Source organism: Haliotis cracherodii, unplaced genomic scaffold (genome assembly GCF_022045235.1).
Source record: "Haliotis cracherodii isolate W230 unplaced genomic scaffold, xgHalCrac1.p SCAF_12, whole genome shotgun sequence".
In the NCBI taxonomy this organism is placed as follows: Eukaryota; Metazoa; Mollusca; class Gastropoda; order Lepetellida; family Haliotidae; genus Haliotis; species Haliotis cracherodii.
Window position 1 is genome coordinate 20,193,771 of NW_027266267.1, and position 20,643 is coordinate 20,214,413.

At 42.5% G+C, this 20,643-nt stretch overlaps 1 pseudogene; it reads left to right on the forward strand.

The window, feature by feature from the left end:
- Positions 1 to 727: 727 nt before the first annotated feature.
- The window catches only part of LOC139457149 (cubilin-like), a 35,258-nt pseudogene continuing 15,342 nt past the window's right edge, over positions 728 to 20,643 (forward strand).

The following is a 20,643-nucleotide window of genomic DNA, read 5'->3' on the forward strand; positions in this document are numbered from 1 at the left end:
AGTCAGTTGCTTAACGACACAAAGAAACAACAATAACAAAAGTGAATGAGTGAGTATGGTTTTAGGCCGCTTTTAGCAATATTCCAGCAATATCACGGCGGGGGACACCAAAAATGGGCTTCACACATTGTACCCATGTCGGGAATCGAACCCGGGTCTTCGGCGTGACGAGCGAACGCTTTAACCACTAGGCTAACCGACCACCCCAACAATAACAATAACAACAAGAACAAGAACAACAACAACAACAACGACAACAACATTAAGGAAAGAATGTGTATATTTTGTTTGTTGTTTAACACCGCACTCGGCAACCTTCCAGCTATATGACGGCGGTCTGTATATAATCGAGTCTGAACTAGACAATCCAGTGATTCACATCATGAGCATCGATCCTCGCAATAGGGATAGGATGACATGCATCAACCAAGTCAGCGAGACTGACCACCCGATCCCGTTAGTCGCCTCTCACGACAAGCATAGTCACCTTTTACGGCAGGCATGGGTTGCCGAAGACCTATTCTACCCCGGATCAAGAATGAAAAGGCTTTGATCCACCTTTAAAATACATTTTCGTTTACTGGCACTTGCAGTCGGTTTGGGACGACAGTGAATCTGGTTACGTGGTTAGAAAGGGTTAAAGATACAGCCCCGCCTACCCGGGGTAGATGAAGCAGGATCACAATACAGTTCATGTTTGTATGGCGATTTAAAAGGGTAGACCTACATGCTCCGTTATTCTACAAGCGGCCTGCCTCGACTGCAGCATGCATTTCCAGAGAGTGGCATGGGCCCTGGTTTTCGTGGTGTTTGTGCAAGTGATGTCGACAGGTGAGTCGTTTATGACGTGGCGGTCAGTTCTGACCTAATTTATGAATTAATGTGTCATATTTGGCGAGGAAATCAAATCAGTCAGTCTGTTATGTACCGTAAACCATGCATGTGATGACATGACGATATCAATCATAAACACAAGGTAGATTGGTATAGTCAGGTAACCATGGGAACATAAGGCCACAGTAAATTATATATAATTATATGTAACATGTAGTTTGTAAGTCGGGGTTGTGTGGTTTTCATTTGGCTGAACCCTCTCTTTTCAGACAGAATGCGTGTTTAACTCAGCCTGCCCCAGCTTGTGAGCCCCCCCCCCCCCTCCCTCCTCTCATCACATACATCCCTGTTTTGAAAATCTTGGATCCTTGCTCTGAGAATGGTTAGCGTGAATCTATGCTCATGCTAACAGTCTCTGGTTAATTTTGTTTTGACTCGCTTTTTGTACCGTTCTGCGTTACCTGGGTGTGAACTCACTCACTCACTCACTCACTCACTCACTCACTCACTCACTCACTCACTCACTCACTCACTCAACCACTCACTCAACCACTCAACCACTCAACCACCCAACCACTCAACCACTCAGCCACCCAACCACTCAACCGCTCACGCACTCACTCACTCACTCACTCACTCACTCACTCACTCACTCACTCACTCACACACTCACTCACTCACTCACTCACCCACTCACTCAACCACTCACTCATTCACTCAACCTCTCACTCAACCACTCAGCCACCCAACCACTCAACCGCTCAACCGCTCACTCACTCACTCACTCACTCAACCACTCAACCACTCACTCAACCACTCACTCATTCACTCAACCTCTCACTCAACCTCTCACTCAACCACTCAACCACTCACTCAACCACTCAACCACTCAACCACCCAACCACTCAACCACTCAACCATTCACTCTGTGTATAGTAGTCCGTATCGGCATGGTTTATATGACCAGTTACTTTTGCCTATAGCTATGAGTATAATGCCCCCAGCGGTCTGTTACAGACGTTTAATGTATACACCAGCTTACCAAGATGTCAGGGTGTATGTAGAGCGTTACAGTGCATCTATACACACGACAGTGTTGCAGGTCGGATTTCTGTCATTGATTGATCGAGTGTTTGGAGGGTTTCTCACCGTAATTCAAGTACCGGTGTATATTACTGGGAGTTATTCATTGTGAACAGGGCAGTTGTCAGCTCCACCTCCGGTGATGGCCAAACATACGGCTTTATAATACACGAGTATGTGAAACCCGAGGTTGACACATGCAACATGCTTCAGTGCCTTCTAAACAGAACGCGGATTAAAGCGGCTATAACTCTATCCCAACCCTGCAATTGCAAGTAACGAACAAAGCCAAACACTTAAGATTTGTGAACCCTCAAGCAATGGTGTCTACACTAGCGTCTGGCGCAGATACAACAGGTTGAAAACCATACTTGAAAATCAGTTTTTAGTTTGGGACAGCAGCTTCATCTAAACTGTGGAATGTTATATGACGCCGCATTCAGCAATATTCCGGACAAACCAGAGATTTATATCATTACGTCCAACAACCTCGGGGTACGATGACTCGTCATCAACCAAGTGACCGATCCATTCAGTCACATTTTACGACGAACATAACTAGATCTTTTCTGGCCTCAACTCTCACATCTGTATGTGTATGTGTGTGAGAGAATACGTGTATCTGTGTATATGTGAGTGTGTGTGTGAATGTGTGTGTAAGTGTGTGTGTGAGAAGGTGTATGTGAGTGTGTGTCTGTGTGTTTGTGTGTGTGTCTGTGTCTGAATGTATGTGTGAGTGTGTGTGAGTATATGTGTGTCTGTATGTGAATATGTGTGTGCGTGGGTGAGTGTGTGTCTGTGTGAGTGTGTGTCTGTGTGGGTGAGTGTGTGAGTATGTTGTGTGTGTGAGAGTGTGGATGTGTGTTCATGTGTGTATGTGTATGAGTGTGTTTCTGTGGTTTCTGTGTGAGAGAGGGTGCGTATGTATGTATGTATGTATGTATGTATGTATGTATGTATGTATGTATGTATGTATGTATGTATGTATGTATGTATGTATGTGTGTGGTGTAAGTGTGTGAGAAAATTTGAGTGTGTGTGTGAGTATGTGAGTGTGTTCGTATATATTTGTCTGTGTGTGTATGTGTGTGTGAGTGCGTGTCTGTGTGTGAGTGTGTGTGACTGCGTGTGTGAGTATGCTTTGTGTGTGTGAGTGTGGATGTGTGTTTTCTGTGTGTGAGAGAGTGCGTGTGTCTGTATGTATGTGTGTGTGTGTCTGTGAATGTATGTGTGTGGTGTAAGTGTGTGAGAGAGTGCGTGTGTCTGTATGTATGTGTGTGTGTGTCTGTGAATGTATGTGTGTGAAGTAAGTGTGTGAGAAAGTGTGTGTAATGAGCGAGTGTGTTCGTATATGTTTGTCTGTGTGTGTATGTGTGTGAGTGTGTGTATGTGTGTATATGTATGTGTGGTCGAGTGTGTCTATGTGTGTGAGTGTGTGTCAGTGAATTTGTTTGGAATTCAAACTATCCCATCCTTACAGGAGGTTGTGACCGCCTCCGTGGTCTAGTGGTAGAACGTCCGCCCGGAGAACGGAAGGTCCGGGGTTCGATACCCGGCCGCGTCATACCAAAAGACGTTCAAATATGGTACTTGTTGTTACCCTGTCTGGCGCTCGGCATTAAGGGGCTTAAACAAGGACTGGTCGGCTCGGAGTCAGTATACTGTGTCTGAGTGGGGTATTCATGTTAAACTGCGGCATGGTATCTCAGTGAGCTAGCACTATAAATCGGCATCAGTCCGGACTAGTACAGGCAGCCACACAAACACACACACATGTCGCTATATAAGTGCAATAATCTTGGACGCGACGTTAAACCCCATTTCACTTCACCTCACCTACATGAAGTTATTGTTGCGCTCTACCTAGCAGACCTACGTGCTTAACGTGCAATGGTGTAATCTTGCCCGTGGGTATATCATTCTTTGCTTGACATGAAGGGGCAGTTTCAGACGGTTTGTGTTTAACAATAATCCACCCAGACACATTGTATGCGGGAAAGTATTAAAATATATATGTAAATGTCATCTTGATAAGATTGCCACGTTTAGCCTTCCTCGGTTACCTTAATAAAGAATGATGTTACCAACAGGAAACTAACTGAACTTTCAGTTTTCATGGATAATGCATTTCGTTTGGAGATAAATAGTATACATCTCGACCGAGGGTTTAGTTGAGGATGTAAACTTAACGGGGAGAGATAGATAGACACGAGGCTGAAGTTCCGATATCTGATGTAACGACTTAGATTGATTGCTCCTAAAGCTATTGACAATGCTTCGTTTACAATAACATGCTAGTAGATCACAAGAAGGATGGACAGAAGAGATTGGTGATAAAAAGGAAAGGTTTTCAACGCTGACTTTCAGTGATGGATTCTTGGACAGAGAGAAAAATGTGTGGAAGATCTGCATTGCCGTTAAGAAGGAGCCGTACCTTGAATTCAAACATGTCACGGACAGTATCAGAGAACGCAAAATCCGCCTTCTCATGAATCACGGATGCTACTTAACACAAATCGCAAATGCAAAGTTGCGATTTGAAGACATTACTGAAAAAATATCGAAAATAAAATATTATAAAGGAATTTTAATGTAAACCGTAATGCTCTTTAAATGTTGAATAAATGTATCAAATAGTATTGTTTTTGCATCCTGCGTACCACACTGCTCAGTACCAAATGTCATCTTATAAACATCTATATACATGTCTGTTTATCTTTATATATATTATATATACATTCATTGAAGTTCAAAATAACATGCATCGATTTACCTCGACCATACATTGGCATTATAAATTCATTCATTACCAATTCATACCACTGATATCATACCATGGTAGGTGGCCTATTAAACCGGGGATGATATTCATCAGTAATCTGTGAAAGACAATAACTAGTACACGAGAACCGGTCGGCTTGGCCTCACTCTGTAACCCGTACAACCCCATATCACTCACCCAGGGTTGCCAGTTGTATGTCTCGTATACATCTTTAAGCATGGAAATAAAGAGGTGTGTGTGTGTGTGTGTGTGTGTGTGTGTGTGTGTGTTGTGTTGTGTGTGTGGTGTGTTTGTGTGTGGTGTGTTTGTGTGTGGTGTGTTTGTGGTGTGTTTGTGTGTGTGTGTGTGTGTGTGTGTGTGTGTGTGTGTGTGTGTGTGTGTGTGTGTGTGTGTGTGTGTGTGTGTGTGTGTGTGTGTGTGTGTGTGTGTTCTATATGTTTATCTTCACGGTTATGGACATTTTACTTTTTTGTTAGTAAGACCTCATTCAGGGTATGAGATTTTACTAGTAAGACCGAGTATGAAATTTGGTAAGTCCTGATGAGCAGATGAAGTATGGACTTGTTGCTTTAAACGTCCAATGTTCCAAAAAAGAGAAGACATGAAACTTTTCCCTTATGGACAATGGGAATCGAACCCTCCATGTAACCCTGAGATCACAGAACTGGGTGAAGACAAGTGGTGTATTGTAAGGTACCCTCACACTCCCGATCACCTGTCAGGCCATGTAACCCTGAGATCACAGAACTGGGTGAAGACAAGTGGTGTATTGTAAGGTACCCTCACACTCCCGATCACATGTCAGGCCATGTAACCCTGAGATCACAGAACTGGGTGAAGACAAGTGGTGTATTGTAAGGTACCATGTTCAGCGAATATTTCCTGGCCAGATATATTTTACGAAGAGTGGTGCATTGTAAGGTACCCTCACACTCCCGATCACCTGTCAGGCTATGTAACCCTGAGATCACAGAACTCAATTAGATGTAATTGGGCCATAAAAGTTTATGAACGTTCGAAAAGAGTCAATGTATTATGAAATTTGTCTGAACATTCTGAAAATATTAAAATGATTTCCAAAGAACGACTTTCATCGCTTGTCACAAGGTTCCATTGCCATCCAAAGTAATATGAGTGTTGGAATCGCAGGAATTGTGAGTGTTGGAATCCCAAGAATTGTGAGTTTTGGAATCCCAAGAACTATGAGTTTTGAAATCTCAAGAACTGTGAATGTTGGAATTCCAAAAACTGTGAGTGTCGGAGTCCCAAGAATGAATAATGAGTCTTGAAATGTAACAAATGTTATATTTGCGATAACACTTTCTTAGTAAAGTACAGATTCTAGTACTTTTTTTGGTTGAGTCCCGTCTGGGGTTTGAACCCACACTTGCCAGAGTGAGGCACCTAATCGCCAGCACACACAGTCAGCGATCTTACCCACTCAGCCACCGAGGCTTCCACAAAAATGAAAGTCCGACAACTGTTAGTCTAGATAACGTACTTTGAGCACCCCTCTGACAAGTGTAAAAAAAGAACTAGAATCTGTACTTTACTAAGAAAGTGTTATCCCAAATATAACATTTGTTACATTTGACCACTTTCTAAATGGCATTGTGTATTCAGAGTGTTGAAATATCAAGAACAAGTGAATAATGAGGATAAAACCCATTTAAGGGCCTATAACATATCTATAGTGTCAGATGTATATATATACAACAAACTACCGAGTTCCGAGTTGTGTTGTAGCTTCATGAGCATTTTACCATTTTGAGAATATGTGAGTGAGTGAGTGAGTGAGTGAGTGAGTGAGTGAGTGAGTGAGTGAGTGACTATGGTTTTACGCCGCTTTGAGCAATATTCCGGCAATATCACGGCGGGGGGCACCAGAAATGGGCTTCACACATTGTACCCATGTCGGGAATCGAACCCGGGTTCGAGGCGTGACGAGCGAACACTTTAACAACTAGGCTACCCGATCGCCCCTTGAGAATATGGAAATCAGTCAGTCAGTCATGTCACGCCAATGACAATTGGGTGACGGCGCTGGGGGTTTGTAACAATTTTTGTGTATGTATATATCCGAAATAATTCCTTTCATCAAATAGGATGCGATGTTAAAGGTATAGTTTCCACTTTCCTTTGGCAATGGATGCCATAAATCAGGAAACCAATGTGTTATTGTTAATTTCAGCAGAGAGCTGTGAGGGTCATGTCGAGTTGGCTGCCACGGCCCAGCAGGCCAGCATCTTCTCAACCAACTACCCCAGCAGCTATACCAAGTGAGTGAAGCCGCCATAGGTAGAACTTATTTCTAGTCTTTAACATCGCCTCCCTGTCCTAGTGATAGAGTGAGTGAAGCCACCATAGGTAGAACTCATTTCTCGTCTTTAACACCGCCTCCCTGTTCTAGTGATAGAGTGAGTGAAGCCACCATAGGTAGAACTCATTTCTAGTCTTTAACACATCCTCCCTGTCCTAGTGATAGAGTGAGTGAAGCCACCATAGATAGAACTCATTTCTCGTCTTTAACACCGCCTCCCTGTCCTAGTGATAGAGTGAGTGAAGCCACCATAGGTAGAACTTATTTCTAGTCTTTAACACCGCCTCCCCGTCCTAGTGATAGAGTGAGTGAAGCCACCATAGGTAGAACTCATTTCTAGTCTTTAACACCGCCTCCCTGTCCTAGTGATAGAGTGAGTGAAGCCGCCATAGGCAGAACTTATTTCTAGTCTTTAACACCGCCTCCCTGTCCTAGTGATAGAGTGAGTGAAGCCACCACAGGTAGAACTCATTTCTAGTCTTTAACACCGCCTCCCCGTCCTAGTGATAGAGTGAGTGAAGCCACCATAGGTAGAACTCATTTCTAGTCTTTAACACCGCCTCCCTGTCCTAGTGATAGAGTGAGTGAAGCCACCACAGGTAGAACTCATTTCTAGTCTTTAACACCGCCTCCCTGTCCTAGTGATAGAGTGAGTGAAGCCACCATAGGTAGAACTTATTTCTAGTCTTTAACACCGCCTCCCTGTCCTACTGATAGAGTGAGTGAAGCCACCATAGGTAGAACTCATTTCTAGTCTTTAACACCGCCTCCCTGTCCTAGTGATAGAGTGAGTGAAGCCACCATAGGTAGAACTTATTTCTAGTCTTTAACACCGCCTCCCTGTTCTAGTGATAGAGTGAGTGAAGCCACCATAGGTAGAACTTATTTCTAGTCTTTAACACCGCCCCCTGTCCTAGTGATAGAGTGAGTGAAGCCACCATAGGTAGAACTTATTTCTAGTCTTTAACACCGCCTCCCTGTTCTAGTGATAGAGTGAGTGAAGCCACCATAGGTAGAACTTGTTTCTAGTCTTTAACACCGCCTCCCTGTCCTAGTGACAGAGTGAGTGAAGCCACCATAGGTAGAACTTATTTCTAGTCTTTAACACCGCCTACCTGTCCTAGTGATAGAGTGAGTGAAGCCACCATAGGTAGAACTTATTTCTAGTCTTTAACACCGCCTCCCTGTTCTAGTGATAGAGTGAGTGAAGCCACCATAGGTAGAACTCATTTCTAGTCTTTAACACCGCCTCCCTGTCCTAGTGATAGAGTGAGTGAAGCCACCACAGGTAGAACTTATTTCTAGTCTTTAACACCGCCTCCCTGTCCTAGTGATAGAGTGAGTGAAGCCACCATAGGTAGAACTTGTTTCTAGTCTTTAACACCGCCTCCCTGTCCTAGTGATAGAGTGAGTGAAGCCACCATAGGTAGAACTCATTTCTAGTCTTTAAGTCCCTGTTCCACTGTTTTGGTGTCTGCCTGGTGAAGGTCGGTGCTGCGATTCCCGGCTGCATCATACAAAAAATCATTAACAGGAATTCTTGATGACCTGCCTGCTCGATATACAACACAGTCATCATATAGACTCTGTAGTATAATATAATGATACAGTATTAAGTCATGTTGGTGCAGGTAGAAGTAATGGGCATGAGCACACATGGATTGCTATTGGTACAGGAAGTAATTATGACCCCGATGATACAGTAATAATTTACGAACCTGGTGATACAGTAATATTTCATGTACCTGATGATGAATTAATATGTTACGGACTTGATTATGCAGTAATATTTTATGGACCTTGTGATACAGGGATATTTCATGGACCTGATGATGAATTAATAAGTTACGGACCTGATGATGCAGTAATATTTTATGGACCTTGTGATACAGGGATATTTCATGGACCTGATGATGAATTAATAAGTTACGGACCTGATGATGCAGTAATATTTTATGGCCCTTGTGATACAGGGATATTTCATGGACCTGATGATTAATTAATATGTTGCGGACCTGATGATGCAGTAATCTTTTATGGACCTTGTGATACACTGATATTTCATGGACCTGATGATACAGTAACCATTTATGGACCTTATGATACAGTAATATCTCATGGACCAAATGATTAAATATTTTGTAATGGACCTTATGATACAGCAATCATTTATGGACCAAATGACCCATTAATATTTCATGGACCTGTTAATGAAGTTATCATTTATTGACCTGATGACACAGTCATCATTTACGGACCTGATGGTGAGTAGTCGTTAAAGATGCCGTTGTGCAAGTGGTATCTAACTATACATTAACCACTAATACTGACGTAACAGCACGTGCAGCATCAGTTATGATGCGTGGTTCCCTTTCTTAGTGCAGCATCCTGCAGCTGGCGACTGTACCCAGGGACGACAGGTGCCCGGGTTTACGTGGAGGTGGTCGACGTCGATCTGGACGACACACACGGCGTCTGCAGTGACAACCTCACCATATACGACGGTAAGAAATTGTGTTCTGAATCGGAATAGTTATTTCGTCGTTGTTGTCTTCTTAAATAGTTTGGGGCGGTCGGCTAGTCCAGTGGTTAAAGCGTTCGATTCCCGACATGGTTACAATGTGTTCCATATTTGGTGTCCCCCGTCGTGATATTGTTGGAACACCGCTTAAAGAGGCGTAAAACCATGCTCACTCACTCACTCTTGGATTAGTCACCCTCGGAAGATAAATGAGTACCTCCAATATTGATAGTATTCATTAGTATTCATCCCACCGCCCCTGACAACCTTCTACCATCATTCATATGGTATTACACATTACACATTTCACATACCACATAATGGTTATGGCAGAACATATAACTCCATGCCAGTAATAATTTCTAACATCTCTAAAGCACCACGTCAAAGGTTTCGTAAAGCCCAGCTATCGAAGAGGAAGATTCAAAAACGAAATTTCACTCGATTCGTAATAAGGGTTTCCAGAAACGGGGAATTGAAGACAGTATTTGAGGTTGTTTGTAAGAACAACAAGGTCAGAGCCAGATCAGAGCCAGGTCAGAGCCAGGTCATTTATGTAGGGGAGATGCGGGTTATTTATGTTCGTACGTCCAGGTATGGTATATGAAATCCCGGGGATTTGACATCATGTCCAGGAGACGTGTTTATGAGATATAAGCCGGTCAGCGAAGAAAGGTATGACGTTTGGTGGGTTATATATGTGACCCATAAATTATTTACATTTCTGTTTCATTCGGGTGAGTGAGTGAGTATGGTTTTACACCTCTTTTAGCAATATTCCAGCAATATCAAGGCATGGGACACCAGAAATGGGCTTCACACATTGTACCCATGTCGGGAATCGAACCCGGGTCAGCGGCGTAAACACGAGGCTACCCGACCACCATTCACTATATGGTGTAAATTAAGTTGTGTTTAACATCTCGTTTTGGGGAGTTATCAAACTGATTCAAGTTATTAATTGAACCAAACGTTTGGAAATCACAACACAATTGATCACATGTTCGGACTTAAAGGGAGACGTATGTCTTTACTTCCTTTCAATGCCATAAGCTTGTCTTCATAACTCACCGGCAAGGGTCCGTTACTACGAATACATATAGCATTGCACATACGTCAGGCGTTTGTGTTACGAAGTGAATTGTTATCTTGACTTTCTATCGCATAAAATGTGTTATGTAACTCCGTTGTGTATGGACAGCCTCCGTGGTCTAGAGGTAGAGACGGATAGCGGAAGGTCCGGGGTTCGATCCCCGACCGCGTCATACCAAAAGACGTTAAAAGATGGTGCTTGTTGTTACCTTGTCTGGCGCTCGACATAAAAGTGCTAAAACAAGGACTGGTCGGCTCGGAGTCAGTATACTGTGTCTGAGTGGGGTATTCATGTGAAACTGGGGCATGGTATCTCAGTCTACTAACACTATAAGTCGGCATCAGTCCGGACTAGTACAAGCAGCCACACACACACACACACATACATGCACGTCGCTATATAAGTGCAATCATCTTGGACGCGACGTTAAACCCCATTTCACCTCACGTCACCGGTGCCTTACACAATCTTGTTAGAGGTTTCCAGAAAGTATTTTCTGGGTAATCTATCTTTTATGGTAATACAGTAAACTACGGTTATAACGAACTCAAAGAGATAACTTATTTTAGTTCGTTATAACAGTAGTTCGTTATAAGCATATGTGCACTTCAGTAGTGTGTTATGGTCATGACATTAGATCATGTGCTCTTCAGTAGTGTGTTATGGTCATGACATTAGATCATGTGCTCTTCAATGGTGTGTTATGGTCATGACATTAGATCGTGTGCACTTCAGTAGTCTGTTATGGTCATGACATCAGATCATGTGCTCTTCAGTAGTGTGTTATGGTCATGACATTAGATCATGTCCACTTCAGTAGTGTTTTTTGGTCATGACATTAGATCATGTGCTCTTCAGTAGTGTGTTATGGTCATGACATTAGATAATGTGCTCTTCAATGGTGTGTAATGGTCATGACATTAGATCATGTGCTCTTCAGTGGTGTGTTATGGTCATGACATTAGATCATGTGCTCTTCAGTGGTGTGTTATGGTCATAACATTAGATCATGTCCACTTCAGCAGTGTGTCCTGGTCATGACATTAGATCATGTGCTCTTCAGTAGTGTGTTATGGTCATGACATTAGATCATGTGTTCTTCAATAGTGTGTTATGGTCATGACATTAGATCATGTGCTCTTCAGTGGTGTGTTATGGTCATGACATTAGATCATGTGCTCTTCAATGGTGTGTTATGGTCATGACATTAGATCATGTGTTCTTCAATAGTGTGTTATGGTCATGACATTAGATCATGTGCTCTTCAGTGGTGTGTTATGGTCATGACATTAGATTATGTGCTCTTCAGTGGTGTGTTATGGTCATGACATTAGATCATGTCCACTTCAGTAGTGTGTTATGGTCATGACATTAGATCATGTGCTCTTCAATGGTGTGTTATGGTCATGACATTAGATCATGTGTTCTTCAATAGTGTGTTATGGTCATGACATTAGATCATGTGCTCTTCAGTGGTGTGTTATGGTCATGACATTAGATTATGTGCTCTTCAGTGGTGTGTTATGGTCATGACATTAGATCATGTGCTCTTCAGTAGTGTGTTATGGTCATGACATTAGATCATGTGCTCTTCAATGGTATGTTATGGTCATGACATTAGATCATGTGTTCTTCAATGGTGTGTTATGGTCATGACATTAGATCATGTGCTCTTCAGTGGTGTGTTATGGTCATGACATTAGATTATGTGCTCTTCAGTGGTGTGTTATGGTCATGACATTAGATCATGTGCTCTTCAATGGTGTGTTATGGTCATGACATTAGATCATGTGCTCTTCAGTAGTGTGTTATGGTCATGACATTAGATCATGTGCTCTTCAGTAGTGTGTTATGGTCATGACATTGGATAATGTGCTCTTCAATGGTGTGTTATGGTCATTACATTAGATCATGTGCTCTTCAGTAATGTGTTATGATCATGACATTAGGTCATGTGCTCTTCAGTAGTGTGTTATGGTCAAGACATTAAAACATGTGCTCTTCAGTGGTATGTTATGGCCATGTTGGGTAGCATTGACGCTAAAGCGTTCTCTCGTCAAACCGAAGGCCAAGGTTCGAAATTGCTTGAAGCGGCGTAAAATCATAATAATTCACTTCCGATAATATGAAGGAGCTGATTAGATGTTGTGAGCAGTGTCAGTGTGTCATGTTTATACAGGAGCTGATTAGAGGCTGTGACTAGTGTCAATGTGTCATGTTTATACAGGAGCTGATTAGAGGCTGTGACTAGTGTCAATGTGTCATGTTTATACAGGAGCTGATTAGAGGCTGTGACTAGTGTCAGTGTGTCATGTTTATACAGGAGTTGATTAGAGGCTGTGACTAGTGTCAATGTGTCATGTTTATACAGGAGCTGATTAGAGGCTGTGACTAGTGTCAGTGTGTCATGTTTATACAGGAGCTGATTAGAGGCTGTGACTAGAGTCAATGTGTCATGTTTATACAGGAGCTGATTAGAGGCTGTGATTAGTGTCAGTGTGTCATGTTTATACAGGAGCTGATTAGAGGCTGTGACTAGTGTCAGTGTGTCATGTTTATACAGGAGCTGATTAGAGGCTGTGACTAGTGTCAGTTTGTCTTGTTTATACAGGAGCTGATTAGAGGCTGTGACTAGTGTCAGTGTGTCATGTTTATGCAGGAGCTGATTAGAGGCTGTGACTAGTGTCAATGTGTCATGTTTATACAGGAGCTGATTAGAGGCTGTGACTAGTGTCAGTGTGTCATGTTTATACAGGAGCTGATTAGAGGCTGTGACTAGTGTCAGTGTGTCATATTTATACAGGAGCTGATTAGAGGCTGTGACTAGTGTCAGTGTGTCATGTTTATACAGGAGCTGATTAGAGGCTGTACCTAGTGTCAGTGTGTCATGTTTATACAGGAGCTGATTAGATGTTGTGACTAGTGTCAGTGTGTCATTTTTATACAGGAGCTGATTAGAGGCTGTGACTAGTGTCAGTGTGTCATGTTTATACAGGAGCTGATTAGAGGCTGTGACTAGTGTCAGTGTGTCATGTTTATACAGGAGCTGATTAGAGGCTGTGACTAGTGTCAGTGTGTCATGTTTATACAGGAGCTGATTAGAGGCTGTGACTAGTGTCAGTGTGTCATGTTTATACAGGAGCTGATTAGAGGCTGTGACTAGTGTCAGTGTGTCATATTTATACAGGAGCTGATTAGAGGCTGTGACTAGTGTCAGTGTGTCATGTTTATACAGGAGCTGATTAGAGGCTGTGACTAGTGTCAGTGTGTCATGTTTATACAGGAGCTGATTAGATGTTGTGACTAGTGTCAGTGTGTCATGTTTATACAGGAGCTGAATAGAGGCTGTGACTAGTGTCAGTGTGTCTTGTTTATACAGGAGCTGATTAGAGGCTGTGACTAGTGTCAGTGTGTCATGTTTATACAGGAGCTGATTAGAGGCTGTGACTAGTGTCAGTGTGTCATGTTTATACTTTATACAGGAGCTGATTAGAGGCTGTGACTAGTGTCAGTGTGTCATGTTTATACAGGAGCTGATTAGAGGCTGTGACTAGTGTCAGTGTGTCATGTTTATACAGGAGCTGATTAGAGGCTGTGACTAGTGTCAGTGAACAGAAGGAAACAGTTGTTCTTGGTTGGGTTGGTATAGCTCGTCCAAATACACTCGATTAATATGGAAGTGCTCGCCCAAACGCACCTGTTGCTCATGTTCTTTTTTTGTGGTAAATCTCGTGCGTGTCATGCTGATGAGACGGACCACTACGTTGAACGGGGTAACATGTGAAAGTTGACATTTATTCGTTGTGGGACGAAGACGTCCTCAGAGCTCCAGTCAGGAGATTGCCTTTGCTAATACTAGAATTAACTTCCATTATCCACTTTATAACAAAAAGTGGTCAATTATTCACTTTTGATGAATATATAGAAACATTACATTTTGGGGCGATTTGGTTAGTGTGGCAATGAAGGTTTGTGTTTCTGTCTTCTGTTTCTGTTTAATTAAAATGCCCGACATGATATTTTTGACTTGTTGTTTATTTAACGGGGAATAACGTGCCTCATTCCCATATGGTAGCAGAGCGTGGTTTCAAAAGGTAAGTCAAATAAATTATGTCGTATCTGCAGGAGGGAGGCTCTGTAAAGAGCAATGAGTCTCTGGCCCAAGAAACAGAAGGGTCTCTGTTAAAACTGGAGAATATTTTGAAACTAAAACAACAAAAAGCAAATGTTAAATCAACCTTTACAAAAGCCAAAAACAAGCTGTACAGCTTACTAGAATCTTCTGACCAACCATCTCGAATAGACATACGAGATGGTATAGATAAAGTAAATGAAAGTCTGGTGAAAGCAATCGATGTTATGACACAACTCACTCTGGCTTTTGCAAAGAATCAACAAGGTGAAAATGTCGCTAAAACTGAACGAGAGATTAGTCACCTTGAGGATGAAACTAATGCTGTAGTTGAACAGGCACAATTTCACTTAGATAATAGGTCAGATGTGACTTCCTTGTCAAGTAAGGGACGCAATAGATTGTATAGACCTGAACAGGCTGCGGGAAGTGAGCCATGTATTCAGAAAGACATTGGGCATGGTGTTCATAGCATACCACATGAACACACACATGCTTATAAAGCAGAGTCACACAGTTATGCAATAGGCACTGATCTATGGAAACAACTCAAGCGTGTTTCTATCCCAGTATTTTCTGGAGATGTTAAATGCTATGAAAGTTGGAAGGCTGCATTTCTGACATGCATAGACCAAGCACCAGCAACTGCTGAATACAAGCTATTACAGCTAAGGCAGTATCTTTCTGGTGAGGCTTTGAAAACAGTACAAGCTTTGGGGCATAGTGCTATAGCTTATGACATTGCATTAGAGCGCCTAGAAAGGAAGTATGGTGGTAGGAGGCGTCAAGTAGCGTTACAGTTAGAAGAAGTGACAAATTTGAAGCCTATTCGCCAAGGGAATGCTAGAGATGTTCAAAGATTTGCTGATATCTTGGACATTGCAGTCGTTAGTCTGAAAGAAGCAGATAGAATAGAAGAGCTTGGTAATGGGTTATTTTATGCCACTTTACAAAAGAAAATGACTGAGTCAATGATCGCACAATACCAAAGATGGCTTCATGATAGAGATAGGCAAGAGTCTGTCGAGACTCTAAGAGAATGGGTACTTCAGGAAGCTGAATACCAAACGATAGCAGCGGAAACAATACATGGTGTTTCTGATAAAAACAAAAGACTAGAGTTCAAAAGAAAAGAATCGTGCTCATTTGTTGGTGAGCTGAATAGAAAGTCAAAGAGGGAGGTCATATGCAAGGTTTGTGGTGAACAGCATGTGTTATGGAAATGCAATGTGTTCAAGAATATGAATGTTTCTGAGAGATGGAACACTGCTAAGAAAATGAAAGTATGCTTTCGCTGTCTTGGTGGTAATCATCGTGGCTCACAATGTAGATATGCATATCGCTGTGGGATCAATGGGTGTACGAAAACCCACAATAGACTCTTACATGAGAACATACCCAGAATTGACATTGCACAAGGCAATCTGGATTTTGCAGAAAATAGTTTAGTTGTGGAGAAGGATACTCAGGTAGGTTCTCAAACAAAAGGTCATGACCAGGGCTTTTCTGAAAGAGCACATGCAACTATGCCATTGGAATTTGACCATCCATTCACAGCACTTCGGACAGTTCCAGTAGTGCTGAAGAATGGAACTAAAAGGATCCGTGTCAACGCATTATTGGATGATGCAAGTACCAAGTCATACATTAATGCTGATGTAGCTTCAGAATTAGGGATGCAGGGGTCAATAGAGAAAATATCTGTAAGTGTCTTGAATGGTAAGAAAGAAACATTTGAGACCAAGCCAGTGGTATTTGGAATTGAGAGTGAAGATGGTAGGGTGGATATGGAAATGACAGCACTGACTACTACTAAGGTCACGGGCGACTTGCAAGTGATTGATTGGCAAAAATGTAGACACAGATGGAGTCACTTGAAGAACATAAGCTTTCCAAGTATTGGGCGACGTCCAATTATCGATCTCCTGATAGGTATTGATCATGTGCAATTACATCAGTCATTCGAAGATGTTTGTGGAGATGTAGGCGATCCTATTGCAAGGAGAACGCCTCTTGGGTGGACATGCATAGGCAATGTAAGCAGTCAGGCAACATCCCAAACACACTGTGCATATACATACCACACATACAGCAAAGACAGTGAATTGTGCTCATTAGTGAAGTCATTTTGGGAAATTGAAGAGTTGAAGACTCCTCTCACACGCCTTATACCAGATGACGAGCAAGCTCTTCACAAAGCACAGGAGACACTAGTGTATATGAATGGCCAATACCAGATTGGTATTCCTTGGAAGAACGTTCCATCATTACCAAATGACTATGCCATGGCATTTCGTAGGCTGCTTAGCACTGAAAAGAAGTTATCCAAAGACCAGGACACGGCACTAGCCTATGACAATATCATCTTGCAGTATGTTGAAAAAGGCTATATCCATAAAGTAGATCATGAGGAATCGAGGGAAGATGTGTGGTATCTTCCTCATTTCCCGATATTGCGCCCAGATAAGACCACAACAAAGGTCCGTATTGTTTTTGACGCTTCGGCAAAGTATCAGGACACATCATTGAATGATGTAATCAGTCCAGGTCCGAAGCTTCATAGTGAGCTCTTTGATGTGCTGATACGGTTCAGGAGAAAACCAGTAGCTCTCATTTGTGATATAGCAGAGATGTTCTTGCAGATCAAAATATCACCGGAAGATAGACCTTACCACAGATTTCTCTGGAGATCTATGAATACAGATATGCCTCCTGAGGTATACGAGTTCAGTCGTCTTGTATTCGGTAACACCTCTTCTCCTTTCTTGGCTCAGTATGTTACCCAGGAACATGCTAAGGCACATCTGGTAGATCTGCCTATGGCTGCAGAAACTGTCATAAAATCCACATACATGGATGACAGTATGGACTCGGTAGAGAATGTGGATGAAGGTATAGAACTGTACAACCAATTAACTCAGTTATGGTCCAGTGCTTCAATGCATGCTCGGAAATGGTTGTCCAATTCCCTGAATGTCCTTGATAACATTCCTGAAGAAGATAGGGCTTCTGAAATTGATCTTTGTAAAGGCCATTTACCATCAGTGAAAGCACTTGGGTTAATGTGGGTGGCTGAAAAAGATATGTTCACATTCAAAGTTGGTACGTTTCCTGAAGAAGAAACCACTAAAAGAGGTTTTCTCAGGCAAATTGCAAGACTGTTTGATCCGCTTGGATTCATAGGACCATTTATAATCACTGCAAAGATTCTGTTACAAGAAATGTGGTTAACAGGACTCGATTGGGATGATGAACTGCCTCAGAACCTGCAACAGAAAATAGAAAAATGGTTAGTACAATGGAAAGAAGTACAAGGTGTTCAGGTACCCAGATGTTTGCGCCTTGATGCTGAGATTTGTTCAGTCTCTATTCATACCTTTGTTGATGCATCACAGGATGCATATGGCACCGTTGTTTATGCCATCTATACTTACATGGACGGAAAGAAGTCAAGCAGGATAGTTGCTGCAAAGAGTCGTGTAGCTCCGTTGAAAGCCTGTAGCATACCACGCCTTGAACTGATGGCAGCTGTACTTGGCCTCAGACTTGTATCTGAAGTGGTCAAAGTCCTTCAGATTGAGATTGAAACGGTTACCTTCTGGTCAGATAGTAGGAATGTCTTGTGTTGGATAAGAAACAATAGTCGTACTTTCAAACCGTTTGTTGGCAACAGAGTTGGAGAAATACACAGCACTACAAATCCATCTCAATGGCGACACGTACCATCTGCAGAAAATCCTGCAGATCACTTAACAAGAGGTCTGTCTGTTTCACAACTCATACACAATGAGTTATGGTGGTCTGGTCCTACGTTTTTGCTCAGAGATGAAACTGAATGGCCATCTGATAAAGCATTTTCCCTTGACATCATCAATGATGATGAAAGAAGAACGAGCAATAAGCAGGTTGCTCTAGTTTCAATACAGAAACCTGACCTTGCGACGTGGAGACTTGATCCTTCCAGATTCTCCAGCTGGAGAAAATTGACACGTGTGAATGCTTGGATTTTCAGATTCTTGCATAACTGTTCCACGTCAGATGATTACAAAATGAAAGGTGAACTGACGGTAGAGGAAATAGCAGATTCTGAGCACAGAATTATTGCTGATGCACAGGCGGAAGCATTTGCAAGTGAATATGCAACTTTGTTGTCAGGTAAGATGTTGGCTTCCAGTTCCAAACTCCTTGCACTTCAGCCACAACTAGATGAAAATGGGGTCATGAGATTGAGTGGACGCTTAGGCGATGCTGAATGTTTGCCACTTGGAGCACGATTTCCCATAATTCTACCTCGTAGAAGTTGGGTGACAAAGCTCATCATAAAACAGTATCACGAAGATGGTAAACATGTTCTGGGCACAAACCAAACATTGGCTGCAGTGTCATCTAAATACTGGATTATCTCAGCACGAGAAGCAATACGTGAATGGGAGAAAGAATGTGCTCTATGTAATAGGGACAAAGCAAAACCTGCCTATCCAATGATGGCTCCGTTACCAAAAATGAGACTTCGAAAATCCTTCCGTGCATTCAGCCAGGCTGCTGTTGACTATGCTGGACCTTTCATAACAGTCCAAGGCAGAGGAAAATCACGTCAGAAACGTTATTTGTGTCTATTCACCTGTTTGACTACAAGAGCTGTTCACCTAGAGATGGCATACAGCTTGGACACCAGCGCATTCCTAAATGCGTTTTACCGAATGGTAAATCGAAGAGGTCTACCACAAGATGTCATATCTGACAATGGAACAAACTTCGTTGGTGCCGTCAAAGAACTCAAGGAACTTCTTCACATGCTGGATCAAGATGCTGTTCGGCGTTCCATGGCCAATCGAGGAGTGAAATGGCACTTCAACCCTCCATACTCGCCGCATTTTGGAGGGGTATTCGAGACGATGATAAAATCGGCTAAGCGTGCTATCTTCGCTATCCTGGGGAATGGTGACGTCACAGATGAGGAACTGGAAACGGCATTCACAGGAGCTGAAGCGCTGATCAACTCGCGCCCTCTGACATATCAGTCGACTCATCCCCAAGATGAGATTCCTCTGACTCCGAATCACTTCCTGCATGGCCAGATTGGAGGAATGTTTGCTCCGGAATCCGTAGACACAACCGATTATCACCCAAGGAAGCGCTGGAGACGTATTCAGGAACTGATGAGGCACTTTTGGAAGCGTTGGATGAAGGAATGGCTCCCAGGTCTGAACCCAAGACGGAAATGGCGAACTCCAAGCAGAGACCTGTGTATCGATGATGTTGTGCTGGTGATATCTCCTGACACTCCACGGGGACAGTGGCCACTTGGTAGAATTGTCAAGACATACCCAGGAAGAGATGGACATGTGCGTGTCGTGGATGTACGGATCGGACAATCAGTGATTACTAGAGCAGCAAACAAGATTTGTCCACTGGAGTGGTCAAATGTGAACTGTGATCGGGGATTGTGACTTCGGATATTGTGACTTTGGATATTGTGACTTCGGAGAATGTGACTTCGGATAATGTGACTTCGTGAAACTGACGTCGTGAACAGTGACATCGTGAAACTGAAATGTGTTGTAAACTGTGACTCTTGAACTGTGACATTGTAAAATGTGATATGAGCATTCATGGATATTCAAGGACTAATGGATTGTTATAATTTCAATCATTTTGTAAGTATGGTACAGTTTTATTTCAATTCATTGCAAACGCTAGAAGTGTTAGTATTGTGTTGATATTGTGTTGATATTGTGTTGATATTGTGTTGATATTGTATGTATTGTGTTGCCAGGAATCTGTCAAGGAGGGGGGTATGAACAGAAGGAAACAGTTGTTCTTGGTTGGGTTGGTATAGCTCGTCCAAATACACTCGATTAATATGGAAGTGCTCGCCC